This window comes from Sminthopsis crassicaudata, chromosome X (genome assembly GCF_048593235.1).
Source record: "Sminthopsis crassicaudata isolate SCR6 chromosome X, ASM4859323v1, whole genome shotgun sequence".
Taxonomy (NCBI): Eukaryota; Metazoa; Chordata; class Mammalia; order Dasyuromorphia; family Dasyuridae; genus Sminthopsis; species Sminthopsis crassicaudata.
In genome coordinates this window covers 5,653,211-5,672,039 of record NC_133623.1, presented here as the reverse complement: position 1 = coordinate 5,672,039, position 18,829 = coordinate 5,653,211, and the positions used below count along the sequence as shown (strand labels likewise).

Below are 18,829 nucleotides of genomic sequence, written 5' to 3'. Positions count from 1 at the left end.
CCTTCTCTGGTTGTAGCTGATTCTGTCCATCATTGATCCATTGGAACTGAATTAGATCTTCTCTTTGTCGAAGATATCCACTTGCATCAGAATACATCTTCATACAGCATTGAAGTGTACAGAGATCCCCTGGTTCTGCTCGTTTCACTCAGCATCAGTTGATGTAAGTCTCTCCAAGCCTCTCTGTATTCCTCCTGCTGGTCATTTCTTACAGAGCAATAATATTCCATAACCTTCATATACCATAATTTACCCAACCATTCTCCAATGGATGGACATCCATTCATCTTCCAGTTTCTAGCCACTACAAAAAGAGCCGCCATAAACATTTTAGCACATACAGGTCCCTTTCCCTTCTTTAGTATTTCTTTGGGATGTAAGCCCAGTAGTAGGTTCTTATATTTTCAAAATGATTCTTATATCGGGTACAAGGTTTAGGTAAAGATAGAAATAGCAAAGGTATATCAGAAACCAAAATGCTCTGCAGTTTCAGGATAGAACCAAATAGAAGAGATTGTCCTAAATTATATTGTCTTGTCCCCTTGTAGATTTGACCAGAATGATCTAGGAACCTCTATGTGTGATCTGGAACCAGAAACGCAGAGTTCCCTCCAGAACTGTCCTGAAAAGGAAGCCTTTTCCAGAATGTTCAAGAGCAGATATCCGAGGATTATTTATGTGTGTCATGGAAAAGTGCTGAGAAGACCAGCTCGATTTCTTGACTTCCCTATTTTTATCTATGATACCAAGTCCTGGTAAATCTTTCCTTGAGATGTCTCCTCCAATCATCTTTGCTGAATTCTCACTGTTGGCTGCTACTCCAAACCTAGGCGCTCAGAAGCAGCTGGGTATCAAAGTGGGTGGCGAGCTGGATCTGGAACCCAGAAAACCGGAGTTCCTTTCCAACTTCAGAAACTTCCTAGCTCTGTGACCCTGGGCAGGGCAGGTCCCTGCTGCCTGCCTCCATTTCCTCTGAAATGTGGACAAAATGTGGACAAAATGTGGACAAAATGTGGACAAAAATAGCTCCAACCTCCCAGGGTGGTCATTAGGATTAAAAAAGCTCTTATTTCTTTTTTGTTTTGTTGGCTTGGTGAGGTAAGGTTATAATTTTCTTTTTTATATTAAGTTATTTTATTTTATTTTTCCAAAGATAATTTTCAACATTCACCCCTGCAAAATCTTGTTTCTCCCTCTCCTCCCTCATCCGTCCTTCCCAAGACAGCAAACAATATGATATAGTTTAAATATATGAAATTCTTCTAAACGTGTCTCCACATGTCATTTTCTTAAAGACAAAATTAATTTCTGCATCAGTCATGATCACACTTATGAGTAATCAATAAATCTGTATTAATCAATTAACTTAATCAGAAGAACTTATTTTGATGAGTTGAAAGTGTTAAACGGTTTGGATTCTGGCAAAGGGCTTTCTAATATGGACAGAAAGCAAGACCTAGAGCCAGGAAGATCTAAGTTCAAATCTCTATCCAGGTATTTTCTAGCTGTGTGACTGTGCAAGTCCTTTAACCCCCTTTTCCTCAATTTTCTCATCTGTAAAATGGGGATAACAATGGCGCTCAACAGGGTTATTGTGAGGATTAGGTGAGATAATAATTGTAAAGTGTTTTACACGGTGCTTGACACATAGTAAATGCCACATAAATGTTAGCTATTTTACAGTATTTAAAGTCAAAAATCAGTTTAACAAAACCTGAAGAATTATTAAAATTATTTCTAGCTAGAATTGATTTCATGAAATAGAAAGAGCTTTTATTCGTATAAAGTGCTTAGCATGGGCAGAGAGGAAGGAAAATGAGGCTCCGCAAGCAGGCGGAGGTCTATTCTACGGCCTAGAATTCAGGGACTTTAAGGGACTTTTCAGAGGGCCGGCAGACCCCTTGCGTAGGACTTGGGAAATAAAGGCAGGATAGGGCGTGGCAAGCGCGTCATGGAAGGCCTTAACAGAATGGTCCCGTAGGTCTAGCCACACCCCCAAAGAAGGCCGGGGCTCCCGATTTTGCCCCCCCCACCCAGGATCTCCGAGTGGTTCTAAGGAATCAAGGACCGGCAGTCTTTTCCCACATCCCAAACCCATCATTCTCTTGTTCCGAGTCAGCCTCCACTTTCCCTCGGCCCTTCCCGAGAGCATCTTGGCGCCCGAAGCTCCTTCCCAGAGTTCCAGTCTCCTGGACGAAAACGAAAGGTTTGAATCATGTCAGAGTTTTGGTTAGTTTCTGTCCCTGGAAACAAGGACGATTTGCAGATCCTGGAGCAGGTGCTCAATTTCACCTCCAAGTCCAATCTGTCCGTCAATACCAACTTCGAGATTCCGGATTTCAAGGTGGGCACTTTAGACTCTCTTATTAGCCTTTCAGACGAATTGGGGAGACTCGATCCCTTTGCCGAAAGCCTAATGAAGAAAATGGCTCAGTGTGTTCTAGAAGTGACGGAAGCCAAGAAAGGTGAAGTACAGGAGTACCTCTTGGCCCCTGGAGTCACCTTAGCTTCTTTTGTGACTCACTTTGAATGGGATTTGATCAAATATCCACCTAAACAGCCGTTGGGGGAGATAGCCGAAGCGTTAAGGAAGCAGCTGACCCAAGTGGAGACCGATCTGAAAACCAGAATCTCGGCCTACAAGAAACTGAAAAGAAACCTAGAGACTATGGAAAAGAAACGGTTGGGGGGCCTTTTCACTCGGTCACTGTCAGATATTGTGAGCAAAGAGGATTTCGTATTGGATTCTAAGTACCTTGTCACCCTTCTGGTCATCGTTCCCAAGACGAGTTATCCTCTGTGGCAGAAAACCTACGAATCCCTCTCTGACATGGTGGTCCCTCGATCGACCAAGCTGATTGCCGAAGACAACGAGAGCGGCCTCTTTACCGTCACCATGTTCCGGAAAGTGATCGAGGAGTTCAAAGTCAAGGCCATGGCCAACAAGTTCAAGATTCGAGACTTTTTTTATGACGAAAAAGAAATCGAAAGCGAAAGGGAAGAAATGACCAAGTTGCTTTCAGCGAAGAAACAACAAGACAGCTCCCGAAGGGTTCAGAAAAAGCAATCTTTTTCCCTCTTAGATCTCTTTGTGAAGGCTGCCACTTTGGTTATTCCCCGGAAGTATCAGAAAGAACCGAAAGAAAAAACTGAAGAGACCGAGATGGAGGCTGAGGGTGAAGGCTACTGGGAAAATCCATATTTGCAATGGCTCAAGGTGAGCTTTGGTGAAGTATTTATCATCTGGCTTCACATAAAGACCTTAAGAGTGTTTTCCGAATCTGTATTAAGATATGGCCTACCAGTGAATTTTAAGGCAGTACTGCTACAGCCCCAGAAGAAATCTCCCAAACGGCTCCGGGACACCCTCAATTCAGCTTTCAAGCATCTGGATGAAGTGGCAGCCAGTATAATGGATACCTCTCTAGATATCCCTGGATTACAACTCGGCAACCAGGATTACTTTCCTTATGTCTATTACAACATTGGCCTTAGATTTCTTGACTAACTTTTTCCCATAAATCAGGCAATTCTTAACTCTCTCTGAACCTGCCTCATTTTCTGTCTTGATGAACTCAAATTAAATTGGAAATATATTCTACTATTACCCCAAACATTTACCCCAGGGTTAGAATGAGTCTAAAAGAGGTCTCAGAATTCCTTTCGAATGAAAACAAATGCAATTGTAGTTGAATTCATTTTTCCCAATCACATTTTTTTATTTTGAACAATAGCTCTTTATAGTCCAAGTCTGTGTAAAGGTAGTTTTCCACATTCACCCTTGCGAAACCTTGGTTTCCATATTTTTCTCCCTTCCTTCCCCTCCCATTCTTCTCCCCTAGACAGTGAGCAATCTGATATATGAATAACAGTTATTTAAGAAGCTCCCATAGTTCTTGGAGGAAAAAAAATCCATAAGTTGGTAAGCTTTTCCCTACCTAGAAACCCAATGGAAAGAACATTCTGCCTCCAGAGGCTTAGGAGTTGGGAACTTGTGGCGGGTTCTTGTGGGAAATAAGGGAAGAAAGTAACTGACAAGCTCCAAGAGAGGATTAGTTACTGTGGGGCTTGTGGAGGGTGGAGGTACATTGGGGGACCAGCTTTCCTAACATCAGGCGGGAGAAAGAAAGATGGCAGAAGAAGGGCAAGAGATAACTTGTGGAAAGGAAGCCATTGACAAAAAACCGGGAGGGGAAGGGGAAAAGAGCAAGAGAGAAATTGGAAGTTAGCATCTTCCCATAGCACTGTAGCATGAAGGGGAAGGCCCGAAGGTCAGCCGGCAACAGAGGACAGCAGGATGTGAGCCCCAGCTCAGGTCGGCCGCATTTCAGGTGTGTGGTTGCCCTTTTTCCAGGCTTTTCCACTTCGGGCACAGGCCAAGGTCATGGGAGACAGGAGCAGACTCGTGGTGCTTCCCTTCTGGGAGCCCGGTGGTGATGGAGGCTGGGTTCTGTCTCCTGGTCTGGCAGTGGGGTCTATGCCTGAATGGACTGGACAGGTGATTTGTAACTATGGAAGGCTCCATAAAGAGTTTTTCATTGTGCGTATTTCCTGTTCAAAGCCCACGTCTGCCATTTAGCAGCTGGCTAAGCTTGGTCAAATCCTTTCATGTGAGTCTCAGGCAAACCAGCTCAGGAAGTGGCTGCACCTGGCGGCCAGAGTTACCGCACTGAGGACACCTTCAGGCCTACATGTTGATGTGACCAATTTGCAAGGCCCAGGCCCAAAGCTCCCCCCCTGTCCAGTGCAGGAGGGCTCCTTCAGCCCACCAGGGGGGGACACTGAAAAGAGGGACCTCATTGGGTATTCACGGGCGTGGGAAGAAAGGCCCCTTCTTTTGTAAGGGGAGGGGGGCGAGTATAGGCCTGGGGGGGGGGGAAGGAGGAGAGGCTCCTCACTCCACCTGTGAAGCCGAAGGGGAAGGTGGGAGGTGGGGAACGAAAGAATAATGGTGGGGGGCGCGAGACGGGATCCCTCACTTCACAAATGAGAGGGGGGGAGAAGAGGCCCCTTCTGGGGCGTCAGCAGCAGGGGTAGGGGGTGGTGAATGGGAGAGAAGCAGTCCCGCTGTACACATGCGCGGGGAAGGGAGTCGGGGGGAGAGAAGAGGCCCCTTGGGCTACAAGTGAGGAGGGGGTGGAAAGGAGGCGCCCCCCCTCCCCTCAGCGCACATGCGCGGGGCCAAGCTGGAAGGGGCGCGGGCTGAGCATGAGCAGTTGAGTGGCCACTGCGGCAACCCTGGGCGTTCCCTCTGCAGTCTGTAGGTGGCTCGTCTGCAGTCGCAGTCGTAGTCGCAGCTCGAGCTCGAGCCTCGCGAAGGCTGGCCTTCACGGCGGCCGCGGCTTCGGCCCCGGCCCCGGCCTCGGCCTCCCGCCCCGGCTCGCGGCGGCGGCGGCGGTTCGGGCTCCCGCTCTCTGCCCGACGTCCCCGGCCGAAGCTCCCCGGGCCGCCCCAGCACCCCGGACAGCGGCGCCTCCTGCCGGACCGGCCGCCTCCCGCACGCTGTGCTCGTGGCCCACTGCCCTGAGGGCCTCAGGTACTGGACAGGCTGGAGGGGGAACAGCGGGATCCCGGCGAGGTTTCGGCCGGCCTTAGGCTGGCCCCCGAGAGCCTCCCGGCCCGCCTCCTTCGGGCTCTTTCCTCACTCCTCCTATCCAATACAAGCCAGTGGGTATTTATTAACCACCTACTATGTGCCAGGGGTTGGGGAATTCACCCTTCCCCTCGAAGGCGGCCCTACGCAGGTACGCAGATAAGTATATCCTTGATGAATATAGTAGATGCTTAATAAATGCTTGTTGAATGAGTGACAGATGGATGGATGAATGAATGAATGAATGAATGAATGAACAGGTAGGCTGCAGCTAGATGGCGAACGGCATGAAATGTAATAGTCCGGGACTCAGGTAAGGAGGGCCTGAGCTTGTGAGGAGGGAGGGAGGGGGGGGAGCTCTGTGTGAAATATTGAGGTACAGAATCGATCCTATTTGACAATTGATTAGCTATGCGGGGTGCGGGTGGGGACGGGAGGGGGGCAGAGTCTAGGATGAGCCTGGACGCCTGGGAGAATTATGGATGACCTCAAATAAATAGGGAAGACTGAAAGAACCCTAGGGTTTTGGGGAAGGGGGGCGGGAGAAGAAATCCGTAGAATTTGAGACGCGTAGACGCCATCGAGGGGCAAATGGCCACCGATTTGGTGAAAAAGAGCCAGTCATCTAGGCTTGGCAGTCAGTATAGAATGACTGCGTAGAAATCATCTTGTGGGAGGGGCCGAGAGCGGAAAGCTCGAAGGGGTTCCAGGGCGCAGCTTGGGGAGACGGCCATGTTGGGGGGCCATGAAATTGAGGGAACGTCAGGTGGTTTTCCTGTTTAATTCCAAATAGAAGCTTGGGGCTCATTGTTGAGCTGGGAGGTGGGTGGGGCAGAATTGGGAGCGGAGGGGGCAGCCTTGAAGGCTTGGGGGTCTCGGGCTTTTACTAAAAGCTGCCAATCTAGATGTGAATTTCTCTATAGCAAAATGGGTTTCAAGGAAGTTCTTCCTTTGATTCGCATGTCAGATATGCCGTTAAAAATTAACTTGAGGTAGTATTTTGGCTTGGGTTTTCAGGATTCAGCAGAATGGGGGGGGGGAAACAGCCCACTGAATTGGTTTGCTGTTTTCTTTCTTGTACTTTAATCAAGGGATATTATCTCCTTCACCTGCTATTCTTATTCAGAACAATCCGTTTTAGTCTCAAAAGCTTTCTTATTTATCTCTTTGAGCACTGTGCAATGGAAAGAATGTGGACTGGGCAGTCTCACCTGATCCTCACTACCACCCTGGGAGGTAGGTGCTATTAACATCTCCATTTTACAGATGAGGAAACTGAGGCAAACTGAAGTGATTTGCCCCAAATCACGTAGCTAATAAGTGTCTGAGGTAAGATTTAAACGTCTGTTTTCCTGACTCCAGGACTGATGCTCTATCCACTCTGACACCCCATTCCAGTTATTATTATTGATAATAAAATGATCATACATTAACTTTATTAATTATAACAGATCCACACGTTAAAGAATACATAATAATTCTTCTTATGGCAGCTCAGCTTTAATTCTCATTACGAATAAAACAGGTGGATTTTTTTTTTTCTTTTTAACCCTTGTGGGGATCAAGAAGAGAGAGCCAATGTTCAGGGTGGAAGGCTCTGATAACAAACGCCAGATGAGGAAATTGAGCCGGTTGGATGGCCAGGCTCCCAGAATAATCATTACTGCTTTAGTATCCACTTGGGAGGAGGTCTCCAGTGATCTGGGCTGCTAATTAACATTTTAAAAAATTTTAATCAGTGATGGGGGATAAAGGTATAGATGGGAGAGGGCTGACACGCTGGGGGCCAAGATCTCCAAAGATCTAGCTAGGCTGGAACACTGGTCTGACTTTAAAAAAGTACTACACTGGGGCTCTAGACATCACCTTGCCAAGCACAAACCAAGACGGCAGTTTGTCTGAAAAAGAGCTGCAGGCTTGGTATATTGCCAGCTCACTATGAGTCAGCAGTGGTGGGACCACTTCTGGCACCTTAGGGAGTAGTGGGACATGAAGAAAATGGAGGATTTCCAGTGGAGGGCGATCTACAAAGCAAAAAGGCCTTTGCCACGAGGATCCCTTGAAGTCTCTGGGCACGATCAGGCTAAAGGAGAGAACCCTGAAGGGAGGGGAGGATGATGACGACTGTCTTCAGCTGTAAGAAGGGCTGGGGGGGGGGGGAGGGATTGAATTTGTTTTGAATCGATCCCTGCGGGCTAACCCTAAACAATGGGGGAAATGGCCAAGAAGCCAATTAGAAGCTGATGATTCCTAACAATTAGAGCTATTGATAAGTAGATGAGAAGTGGCTGCCCTGAAAAGTCTTTTGTAAGGGAGCCCATTTTGGCTTTTCTTGGCAGAGATTCGTCAGTGGCTTGCCATTGCCTTCTCATTTTACAGTTGAGGAAACTGAAGCCCTCGGGCTTGAGGGACTGGAGCAGAATCACACCGACTGTAAGGGGGTGAGACCCGATTTACAGTTTTTCTGACTCCCAAGTTTTAGGAGCTCTCTCTTTTTCTTTCTCTCTTCCTCCATTTGAGGTCTTTCAACAGGTTAGATGACTACATGTGCAGTATGGTAGAGTTTTATGGGGGTTAGAGTTTAGATTAGAATTAGGATCAAAGGATCATCAATTTAGAGCTAGAAGGGACCTCAGAGGCCAAGAAAGAAGCACTTATTAAGCACCATCTACATTCTACAAATATGTTGTCACTCGATCCTTAAGGGAACCAAGGGAACAAGGTGCTATTTTGATGCAAATTTTACAATTGCAAAAAATTGAAGCAGACGGAATGAAGTGACATGTCCAGAGTCATACAAGGATTAAGTGCCTGAGGCTAGATTTGCACTCAGATCTTCCTGACTCCATATCCAGCACTAGACTAGAGGGCTGTTGATATCCCTTCCAGCTCTAAAATTCGGTGATGACCTTGCAAAGGGCTCTGGGACAGAACGGCTAGGGGACAGCTGGGTGGGGCCGGAAAGAACAATGTCATGGCACAAAAATGCAGGGAGGAGAAAATAGCCTGGAGGGAGGAGCCATCACCCGCTGTCCTATAGAGCAGGCTGTGGACCCGGAGCAGGTAAAGGACCGCTGGTAACCATGGAGACAGCTGTTGCCATGGAGCACCCAGGTCTGAAGGCAGAATACCATGGATTGAGATGTGAGTGATAAATGAGAGAGAAGGAGGGGGAAAGAAAGCGGGGGAGGGAGGGAGGGAGGGAGGAAGGAAGGAAGGGAAGGAGACACACAGACAGAGACACACACACACACAGACAGAGACACGGATACAGAGAGAAGGAGAGAGGGAGGGCCGAAGATGACAATGAAAAATGAAGAGAAGGAAAGGAGAGGGAAGAGGCAGAGATGGACAAGCACAGGAATAGAGATAGAAAGACAAACAAATACAGAGAGAGAGATGAGCAGAGACAGAGACAAGCACAGACGGACACAGAGACAGCCAGCCAAGCACAAAATCAAATAGATGAGCAGAGAGACAGACAAGCAGATAGACAAGTGCAGAGGCAGCCAGCCAAGCACAGAGATAGACAGATGAGCACACAGAGAGAGACAAATGAGCAGAGAGATAGACAAGCACAGAGACAGAGAGACAGCTAACCAAGTACAGAGACAGATAAGCAGAGATACAGAGAGAGATGAGCACAGAGATAGAGACAAATGAACAGAGAGACAGTCAAGCAGAGTCACAGAAAGAAAGCCAAGTACAGAGATAGATGAGCAGACAAGCAGAGATAGACAAGCACAGAGACAGACAAGTACAGAGAGAGATACAGATGAGCAGAGAGACAGAGACAAGCAGCCAAGCACAAAATCAGATGAGCAGAGAGACAGACAGATGAGCAGACAAGCAGAGATAGCCAAACACAGAGACACACAGATGAGCAGATAGACAAACAGAGACAGCCAAGCACAGAGAGAGACAGATGAGCACACAGAGACAAATGAGCAGAGAGATAGACAAGCACAGAGACAGAGAGACAGCTAACCAAGTACAGAGACAGATAAGCAGAGATACAGAGAGAGATGAACACAGAGATAGAGACAAATGAACAGAGAGACAGTCAAGCAGAGTCACAGAAAGAAAGCCAAGTACAGAGATAGACAGATGAGCAGACAAGCAGAGATAGACAAGCACAGAGACAGACAAGTACAGAGAGAGATACAGATGAGCAGAGAGACAGAGACAAGCAGCCAAGCACAAAATCAGATGAGCAGAGAGACAGAGACAGATGAGCAGACAAGCAGAGATAGCCAAACACAGAGACACACAGATGAGCAGATAGACAGAGACAGCCAAGCACAGAGAGAGACAGATGAGCAGACAGATAAGCAGAGAGATAGACAAGCACAGAGACAAATGAGCAGAGAGACAGATGAGCAGAGAAACAAGCAGAGAGGCAGTCAAGCACAGAGACACACAGAGAGACAGCTAAGTACAGAGACAGAAGAGCAGAAAGAGACACAAGCAGATAGACAAGTGCAGAGGCAGAGACAGCCAACTGAGCAGAGATAGCCAAGCACAGAGACAGATGAGCAGAGAGATAGACAGATAAGCAGGCAGAAATAGATAAGCAGAGACAGGTGAGCACAGAGACAAGCAGAGAGACAGCCAAGCACAGAGACAGTCAGCCAAGCACAAAATCAGATAGAAGAGCAGAGGAATAGACAATAACAGAGGCAGAGACAGCCAAGCACAGAGACATACAGATGAGCAGACAGATAGACAAGCATACAGAGAGACAGTTGAGCACAGAGATAAGCAGAGAGACAGTCTAGCACAGAGACAGAGAGATAGCCAAGTACAGAGACATGAGCAGAGAGATAGACAAGCACAGAGACAGAGAGATAGCCAGCCAAACACAGAGACAGATGATCAGAGAGACAGAGATGAGCAGAGGGACAGCCAAGCATAGAGACAGACAGATGAGCACAGAGAGAGAGAGAGCCAGCCAAGCAGATAGATAAGCAGAGAGACAGTCTAGGACAGAGACAGATGAGCACAGAGATGGCCAGCTGAGTACAGAGACAGACAAGCAGAGAGACAGCCAATCACAAAGAGAGATAGCCAGCTGAGCACAGAGACAGAGAGACAGCTGAGCACAAAGACAGAGACAGACAGAGAGAGCCAACCAAGCACAGAGACGGGGAGAGACAGAAGAGCAGAGAGACCCATAGATAAGCAGAGACAGATGAGTACACAGAGAGATACAGAGACAGAGAGACAGATGAGCAGAGAGACAGCCAGCTAAGCACAGAGACAGAGACAGCTGAGCACAAAGACAGACGAACACAGACATAGACAGTCAATCAAGCTCAGAGACACGCATAGATGATCAGAGATAGGTGAGCACAGAGATAGACAGCCAACCAAGCAGAGAGACAGAGGAGCACAGAGACAGATGAGTAGAGAGATAGCCAAGCACAGAGATGGAGAGAGACAGCCAGGTACAGAAACAAAGACAGATTAGCATAGAGACAGAAGCAGACAAGCAGAGAGAAAGAGACAGCCAACTAAGCACAGAAACATGAGCAGAGAGACAGTTGAATACAGAGAGACAGCCAAGCAGAGACACATACACACATGGTGGGGGGGGGGAGGAGAAATGAGAGGGGAGAGACAGAAAAAGAGACAAAAAGAGACAGACACAAGAGATGGGAGAAGATGACAATGAAAAATGACAAAGAGAAAAGGAGAGAGATATGCAGAGAGAACACACCTCAGAGACAAGCAGAGACACAAAGACAGACACATACTGAAAGGTAAGAGGGAGAGAGAGAAGATGATGACAATGAAAAATGGAGAGGAGGAAAGGAGGGGAGAGACAGACAGATGAACAGAGAGACACACCACAAGAGAGATAGTGATACACAGAGAGACATAAAGAGAGACAGAGGCAAGAGAGATAAAGACAGACAGAATCAGAGAGAAGAGAAGATGACAACAATGAAAAATGAAGGGGAAGAATAGAGTTGGGAGACAGACACAGGGAAAGGGAGAGAAGCACAGGAAGAGAAAGACAAACATTCAGACAGATTGAGAGAGAGACACACAGAAACAAGCAGAGAGACAGAAACAGATTCAGAGACATGATAGATTGAGAAAGTAGAGAGAGGAGAGGGAGAAACAGGCACATACACAAAAAGTCATGGGGAGACAGACACAAAGAGATTGACAGTGAATGGAGGAAACAGAAAGGAAAGAGAGAGACAGGAATGGAAAGATAGAAGGGAGAAGACAGAGGGATAAAGAGAAAAAGAAAGACACAGCCAGACAGAGACACAGAGACCAGAGAGACAAACAGTAATAGAAGGGGAGTGACAGGGAGAAGAAAGTGAGGCTAATGCATTGTTGGTGGATTTGGAAACTGATTCAGCCATTCTGGAAAGGAATTTGGAATTCTGCCCAAAGGGCTGGCAAAGTTTAACTCGGCAGTCTCACGACTGGGTCCGTATCCCAAAGAGATCATAAAAGAGGGGAAACATGCAAAACTGTTGGTAGAAACTCTTTGTGCTGGCAAGGAGTTGGAAATGGAAGGGATGCCCAGTGATTGGGGAATGGCTGAATAAGTGATGGGATATTACTGCCCTGTGGGAAATGAGCAGGCTGATTTCAGAAAAGTGGGGCAGGATTTACACGAACTTATGCTAAGTGAAGCGAGCAGATCCCGGAGATCACTGTACACAGTGACAGCTTCGTTGTTCCAGGATCAACTGGGATGGACTTAGCCCTTCTCAGCAATACAGGTATCCCAGCCAATTCCAATAGATTTGGGAGGGAAAGAGCCATCAGCGTCCAGAGAGAAAACTGTGGAGACTGAATGGGGATCAAAGCAGAGGATTTGATCTTTTTTCTTTGCTTTTAATGTCTTAGGATTTTTCTCTTTTCTGTTTTTTTTTTTTTTTGCACAACATGACTAATGTGGAAATATGTTTAAAGGGGTTGTACATGTATAATCTGTATCAGATTGCTTGCTGTCTTGGGGAGGGGGGGAATTTAGAATTCAAAATCTTACCACAATGAATGTTGAAAATAAGCTTTATGTGTAACTTTACATGAAAAGTAAAATACTATTTAAATGTTTAAAAGGAGAGGTTGGAGAGAGACAGATGCAGACACAGGAAGGCAAAGAGGGACAGAAACAAGTAGAGACTGAGACAGAAAGGGAGAGGAGGAAGGAGGGAGGTGGAGAGAAACAGAAAAGAGGTGGAGGAAGAGAGAGACAGACGGAAGTGGGCTTGAGAGAGATGGGGCAGAAGGGGGGAAGAGAAAGACAAGGAGAGATGGAGAGATCCAAAGTGGGAGGATAGACAGGGAGGAGGACAGAGAAGAGAGGGAAAGAGAGAGAAGGATGGTTATAGAGACAGCAAAGAACGAGTGAGGGGAGGTGAGAGGAAAAGGGGAGGAAGGGGGGAGAGGTGCGTAGGAGAGATACAGAGAGACAGAGAAGGAAATGGGGCAGAGAGGGAGAGTAAGAGACAGAGACATAGAAAGAGAGATTGGAAAAAAAGGAAGGGGGAGAAAGAAATGTATTAGAGAGAGAGAGAGGGAGATAAAAACAGAAACAGAGACAGACATGGAAAGAGAGAGCTAAAGAGAAACAGATAGAGACACAGAGAAAGGTAGAGATAATAGAGAAAGAGACAAAGAGAGACAGAAAGAGACAGTGAGAGGGAGGTGGAAGGAGGAGGGAGCAAGGGAAAGAGATAGCATCAGAGAGAAAGAGAGAAGCAAAATTTGAGAAAGTAGAGGGAGGAGACAGAGACAAACACAAAGAGACATGGAGAGATAGAAACAGACAGAAAAAACGAAAGGGAAAGAGAAGGGGGAAACAAACAGGGGAGAGAGACAAGGAATTGGGTTGAGAGAGAGGAAGAGGTACAGACAGACATAGAGGGAAAGAGATTGAGAGAAAAGGGAGTGGGAGGGGAGAAATGTGTTGGAGAGAGACAAAGAGAGAGAGAGAGAGAGGCTGAGACAGAGATAAAGATACAGAGAGAGACAAATCCACACAGGCAGAGACAGAAAGATGGAGACAAATAGAGAGATAAGGGGGTAGAGACAGATATAAGAGACATAGAGATTGAGAGGGAAGACTGAGGAGGAGCAGAGTAACATGTTGGAGAGAAAGAGACAGAAAGAAGATGGAAGGAGAGAGAGACAAAAGGAAAGAAAGACGGAGATGGAGACACTGAAAAGGAGACACAGACATAGAGAGGGAGACATACATGCAGAGACAGATAAAGAGACAGAGAGACAAACATACATGAGAGACAAAGAGGGAGAGAGATAGACAAAGAGAGAAAAGGGAAGAAAGGGAAAGATGTGCTGGGGAGAGAGAGAGTGGGAGAGAGACAGAGATAGAGACAGAGACAAACATACATGAGAGACAAAGAGGGAGAGAGATAGACAAAGAGAGAAAAGGGAAGAAAGGGAAAGAAATGTGCTGGGGAGAGAGAGAATGGGAGAGAGACAGAGACAAACATACATGAGAGACAAAGAGGGAGAGAGATAGACAAAGAGAGAAAAGGGAAGAAAGGGAAAGAAATGTGCTGGGGAGACAGAGCGGGAGAGAGACAGAGATAGAGACAGAGAGACAAACATACATGAGAGACAAAGAGGGAGAGAGATAGACTGAGAGAAAGAGAGAAAAGGGAAGAAAGGGAAAGAAATGTGGTGGGGAGAGAGAGAGTGAGAGAGAGACAGAGATAGAGACAGAGAGACATACATGAGAGACAAAGAGGGAGAGAGATAGACTGAGAGAAAGAGAGAAAAGGGAAGAAAGGGAAAGAAATGTGCTGGGGAGAGAGAGAATGGGAGAGAGACAGAGACAAACATACATGAGAGACAAAGAGGGAGAGAGATAGACAAAGAGAGAAAAGGGAAGAAAGGGAAAGAAATGTGCTGGGGAGAGAGAGAGTGGGAGAGAGACAGAGATAGAGACAGAGACAAACATACATGAGAGACAGAGGGAGAGAGATAGACTTAGACAAAGAGAGAAAAGGGAAGAAAGGGAAAGAAATGTGCTGGGGAGACAGAGCGGGAGAGAGACAGAGATAGAGACAGAGACAAACATACATGAGAGACAAAGAGGGAGAGAGATAGACAGAGAGAAAAGGGAAGAAAGGGAAAGAAATGTGCTGGGGAGAGAGAGCGGGAGAGAGACAGAGATAGAGACAGAGACAAACATACATGAGAGACAAAGAGGGAGAGAGATAGACTTAGACAAAGAGAGAAAAGGGAAGAAAGGGAAAGAAATGTGCTGGGGAGAGAGGGAGTGGGAGAGAGACAGAGATAGAGACAGAGATAAACCTACATGAGAGACAAAGAGGGAGAGAGATAGACAAAGAGAGAAAAGGGAAGAAAGGGAAAGAAATGTGCTGGGGAGAGAGAGAATGGGAGAGAGACAGAGATAGAGACAGAGACAAACATACATGAGAGACAAAGAGGGAGAAAGATAGACTTAGAGAAAGAGAGAAAAGGGAAGAAAGGGAAAGAAATGTGCTGGGGAGAGAGAGAGTGGGAGAGAGACAGAGATAGAGACAGAGATAAACCTACATGAGAGACAAAGAGGGAGAGAGATAGACAAAGAGAGAAAAGGGAAGAAAGGGAAAGAAATGTGCTGGGGAGAGAGAGAATGGGAGAGAGACAGAGATAGAGACAGAGACAAACATACATGAGAGACAAAGAGGGAGAAAGATAGACTGAGGGAAAGAGAGAAAAGGGAAGAAAGGGAAAGAAATGTGCTGGGGAGAGAGAGAGTGGGAGAGAGACAGAGACAAACATACATGAGAGACAAAGAGGGAGAGAGATTCACTTAGAGAAAGAGAGAAAAGGGAAGAAAGGGAAAGAAATGTGCTGGGGAGAGAGAGAGAGCGGGAGAGAGACAGAGATAGAGACAGAGAGACAAACATACATGAGAGACAAAGAGGGAGAGAGATAGACTTAGAGAAAGAGAAAAGGGAAGAAAGGGAAAGAAATGTGCTGGGGAGACAGAGCGGAAGAGAGACAGAGATAGAGACAGAGACAAACATACATGAGACACAAAGAGGGAGAGAGATAGACTGAGAGAAAGAGAGAAAAGGGAAGAAAGGGAAAGAAATGTGGTGGGGAGAGAGAGAGTGAGAGAGAGACAGAGATAGAGACAGAGAGACATACATGAGAGACAAAGAGGGAGAGAGATAGACTGAGAGAGAAAAGGGAAGAAAGGGAAAGAAATGTGCTGGGGAGACAGAGATAGAGACAGAGACAAACATACATGAGAGACAAAGAGGGAGAGAGATAGACAAAGAGAGAAAAGGGAAGAAAGGGAAAGAAATACACTGGGGAGAGAGAGAGTGGGAGAGAGACAGATAGAGAACGAGACAAACATACATGAGAGACAAAGAGGGAGAGAGATAGACAAAGAGAGAAAAGGGAAGAAAGGGAAAGAAATGTGCTGGGGAGAGAGAGAGTGGGAGAGAGACAGAGATAGAGACAGAGACAAACATACATGAGAGACAAAGAGGGAGAGAGATAGACTTAGACAAAGAGAGAAAAGGGAAGAAAGGGAAACAAATGTGCTGGGGAGACCGAGCGGGAGAGAGACAGAGATAGAGACAGAGACAAACATACATGAGAGACAAAGAGGGAGAGAGATAGACAAAGAGAGAAAAGGGAAGAAAGGGAAAGAAATGTGCTGGGGAGCGAGAGCGGGAGAGAGACAGAGATAGAGACAGAGACAAACATACATGAGAGACAAAGAGGGAGAGAGATAGACAAGAGAGAAAAGGGAAGAAAGGGAAAGAAATGTGCTGGGGAGAGAGAGAATGGGAGAGAGACAGAGACAAACATACATGAGAGACAAAGAGGGAGAGAGATAGACTTAGAGGAAGAGAGAAAAGGGAAAAAAGGGAAAGAAATGTGCTGGGGAGAGAGAGAGTGGGAGAGAGACAGAGATAGAGACAGAGACAAACATACATGAGAGACAAAGAGGGAGAGAGATAGACTGAGAGAGAAAAGGGAAGAAAGGGAAAGAAATGTGCTGGGGAGAGAGAGAGTGGGAGAGAGACAGAGATAGAGACAGAGAGACAAACATACATGAGAGACAAAGAGGGAGAGAGATAGACAAGAGAGAAAAGGGAAGAAAGGGAAAGAAATGTGCTGGGGAGAGAGAGAGTGGGAGAGAGACAGAGATAGAGATAGAGACAGAGACAAACATACATGAGAGACAAAGAGGGAGAGAGATAGACAAGAGAGAAAAGGGAAGAAAGGGAAAGAAATGTGCTGGGGAGAGAGAGAGCGGGAGAGAGACAGAGATAGAGATAGAGACAGAGACAAACATACATGAGAGACAAAGAGGGAGAGAGATAGACAAAGAGAAAAGGGAAGAAAGGGAAAGAAATGTGCTGGGGAGACAGAGCGGGAGAGAGACAGAGATAGAGACAGAGATAAACATATATGAGAGACAAAGAGGGAGAGAGATAGACTTAGAGGAAGAGAGAAAAGGGAAGAAAGGGAAAGAAATGTGCTGGGGAGAGAGAGAGTGGGAGAGAGACAGAGATAGAGATAGAGACAGAGACAAACATACATGAGAGACAAAGAGGGAGAGAGATAGACAAGAGAGAAAAGGGAAGAAAGGGAAAGAAATGTGCTGGGGGAGACAGAGCGGGAGAGAGACAGAGATAGAGACAGAGATAAACATACATGAGAGACAAAGAGGGAGAGAGATAGACTGAGAGAAAGAGAGAAAAGGGAAGAAAGGGAAAGAAATGTGCTGGGGAGAGAGAGAGTGGGAGAGAGACAGAGATAGAGATAGAGAGACAAACATACATGAGAGACAAAGAGGGAGAGAGATAGACTTAGAGAAAGAGAGAAAAGGGAAGAAAGGGAAAGATGTGCTGTGGAGACAGAGCGGAAGAGAGACAGAGATAGAGACAGAGACAAACATACATGAGAGAAAAAGAGGGAGAGAGATAGACTGAGAGAAAGAGAGAAAAGGGAAGAAAGGGAAAGAAATGTGGTGGGGAGAGAGAGAGTGAGAGAGAGACAGAGATAGAGACAGAGAGACATACATGAGAGACAAAGAGGGAGAGAGATAGACAAAGAGAAAAGGGAAGAAAGGAAAAGAAATGTGCTGGGGAGAGAGAGAGAGTGGGAGAGAGAGAGATAGAGACAGAGAGACATACATGAGAGACAAAGAGGGAGAGAGATAGACTTAGAAAAGGGAAGAAAGGGAAAGAAATACACTGGGGAGAGAGAGAGTGGGAGAGAGACAGAGACCGAGACAAACATATATGAGAGACAAAGAGGGAGAGAGATAGACAAAGAGAGAAAAGGGAAGAAAGGGAAAGAAATATGCTGGGGAGAGAGAGAGTGGGAGAGAGACAGAGAGACAAACATACATGAGAGACAAAGAGGGAGAGAGATTCACTTAGAGAAAGAGAGAAAAGGGAAGAAAGGGAAAGAAGTGTGCTGGGGAGACAGAGCGGGAGAGAGACAGAGATAGAGACAGAGACAAACATACATGAGAGACAAAGAGGGAGAGAGATAGACTGAGAGAAAGAGAGAAAAGGGAAGAAAGGGAAAGATGTGCTGTGGAGAGAGAGTGGGAGAGAGACAGGGAGGCAAACATACACAGATGATAGAGGAAGAGAAACAGAGACAGAAAGAAGCAGACAGAAAGAGACAGAGGGAGACATACATACAGACATGCACGGGGCGGGGCAGACAGAGACATAGAGGGAAAGAAATTGAGAGAAGAGGGAAGAGCAGGAGAGAGATGTGTTGGAAAGGAACAGACACAGATAAGACAGATGGAAACACAGAAAGGGAAAAATGGAGAGAAACTGAGAGACAGTTAGACACACATGCACAGAGATAAAGAAAGAATGAAATGGAGACATAGAGGCAAAGAGATTGAGAGAAAAAAGGAGGAAAGGGAAAGATATGCTGGAGAGGGGGGAGACTCAAAGATACGGAGATAGAGAGGTACAGAGATAGAGATAAAGAGATGGGGAGAAGGAAAAAACTGAGGGCAAGGGGGAGAGAGGCAGAAACAGGGAAATGGAGAGAGAAAGAGATCTAAGGAAAGAGAGGGGAAGGAAGAGAGAGACACTGAGATGAACTAAGGTAGAGAGGGAGAGCTATAGGGAGAAGGAGATTGAGAGGGAAAAACAAAAAAGATAGATGGAGATAGAATGAGACAGATTGAGAGATAGGGAGAAAGGAAGAGAGAGAGACAGAGAGACAGAGAGA

The 18,829-nt window shown here is 46.4% G+C and overlaps 1 pseudogene; it reads left to right on the top strand.

Annotated features, from left to right (window-relative positions):
- The first annotated feature begins 2,002 nt into the window (after positions 1-2,002).
- On the top strand, positions 2,003-3,548 carry LOC141548876 (V-type proton ATPase subunit C 2 pseudogene; annotated as a pseudogene).
- Positions 3,549-18,829: the final 15,281 nt, after the last annotated feature.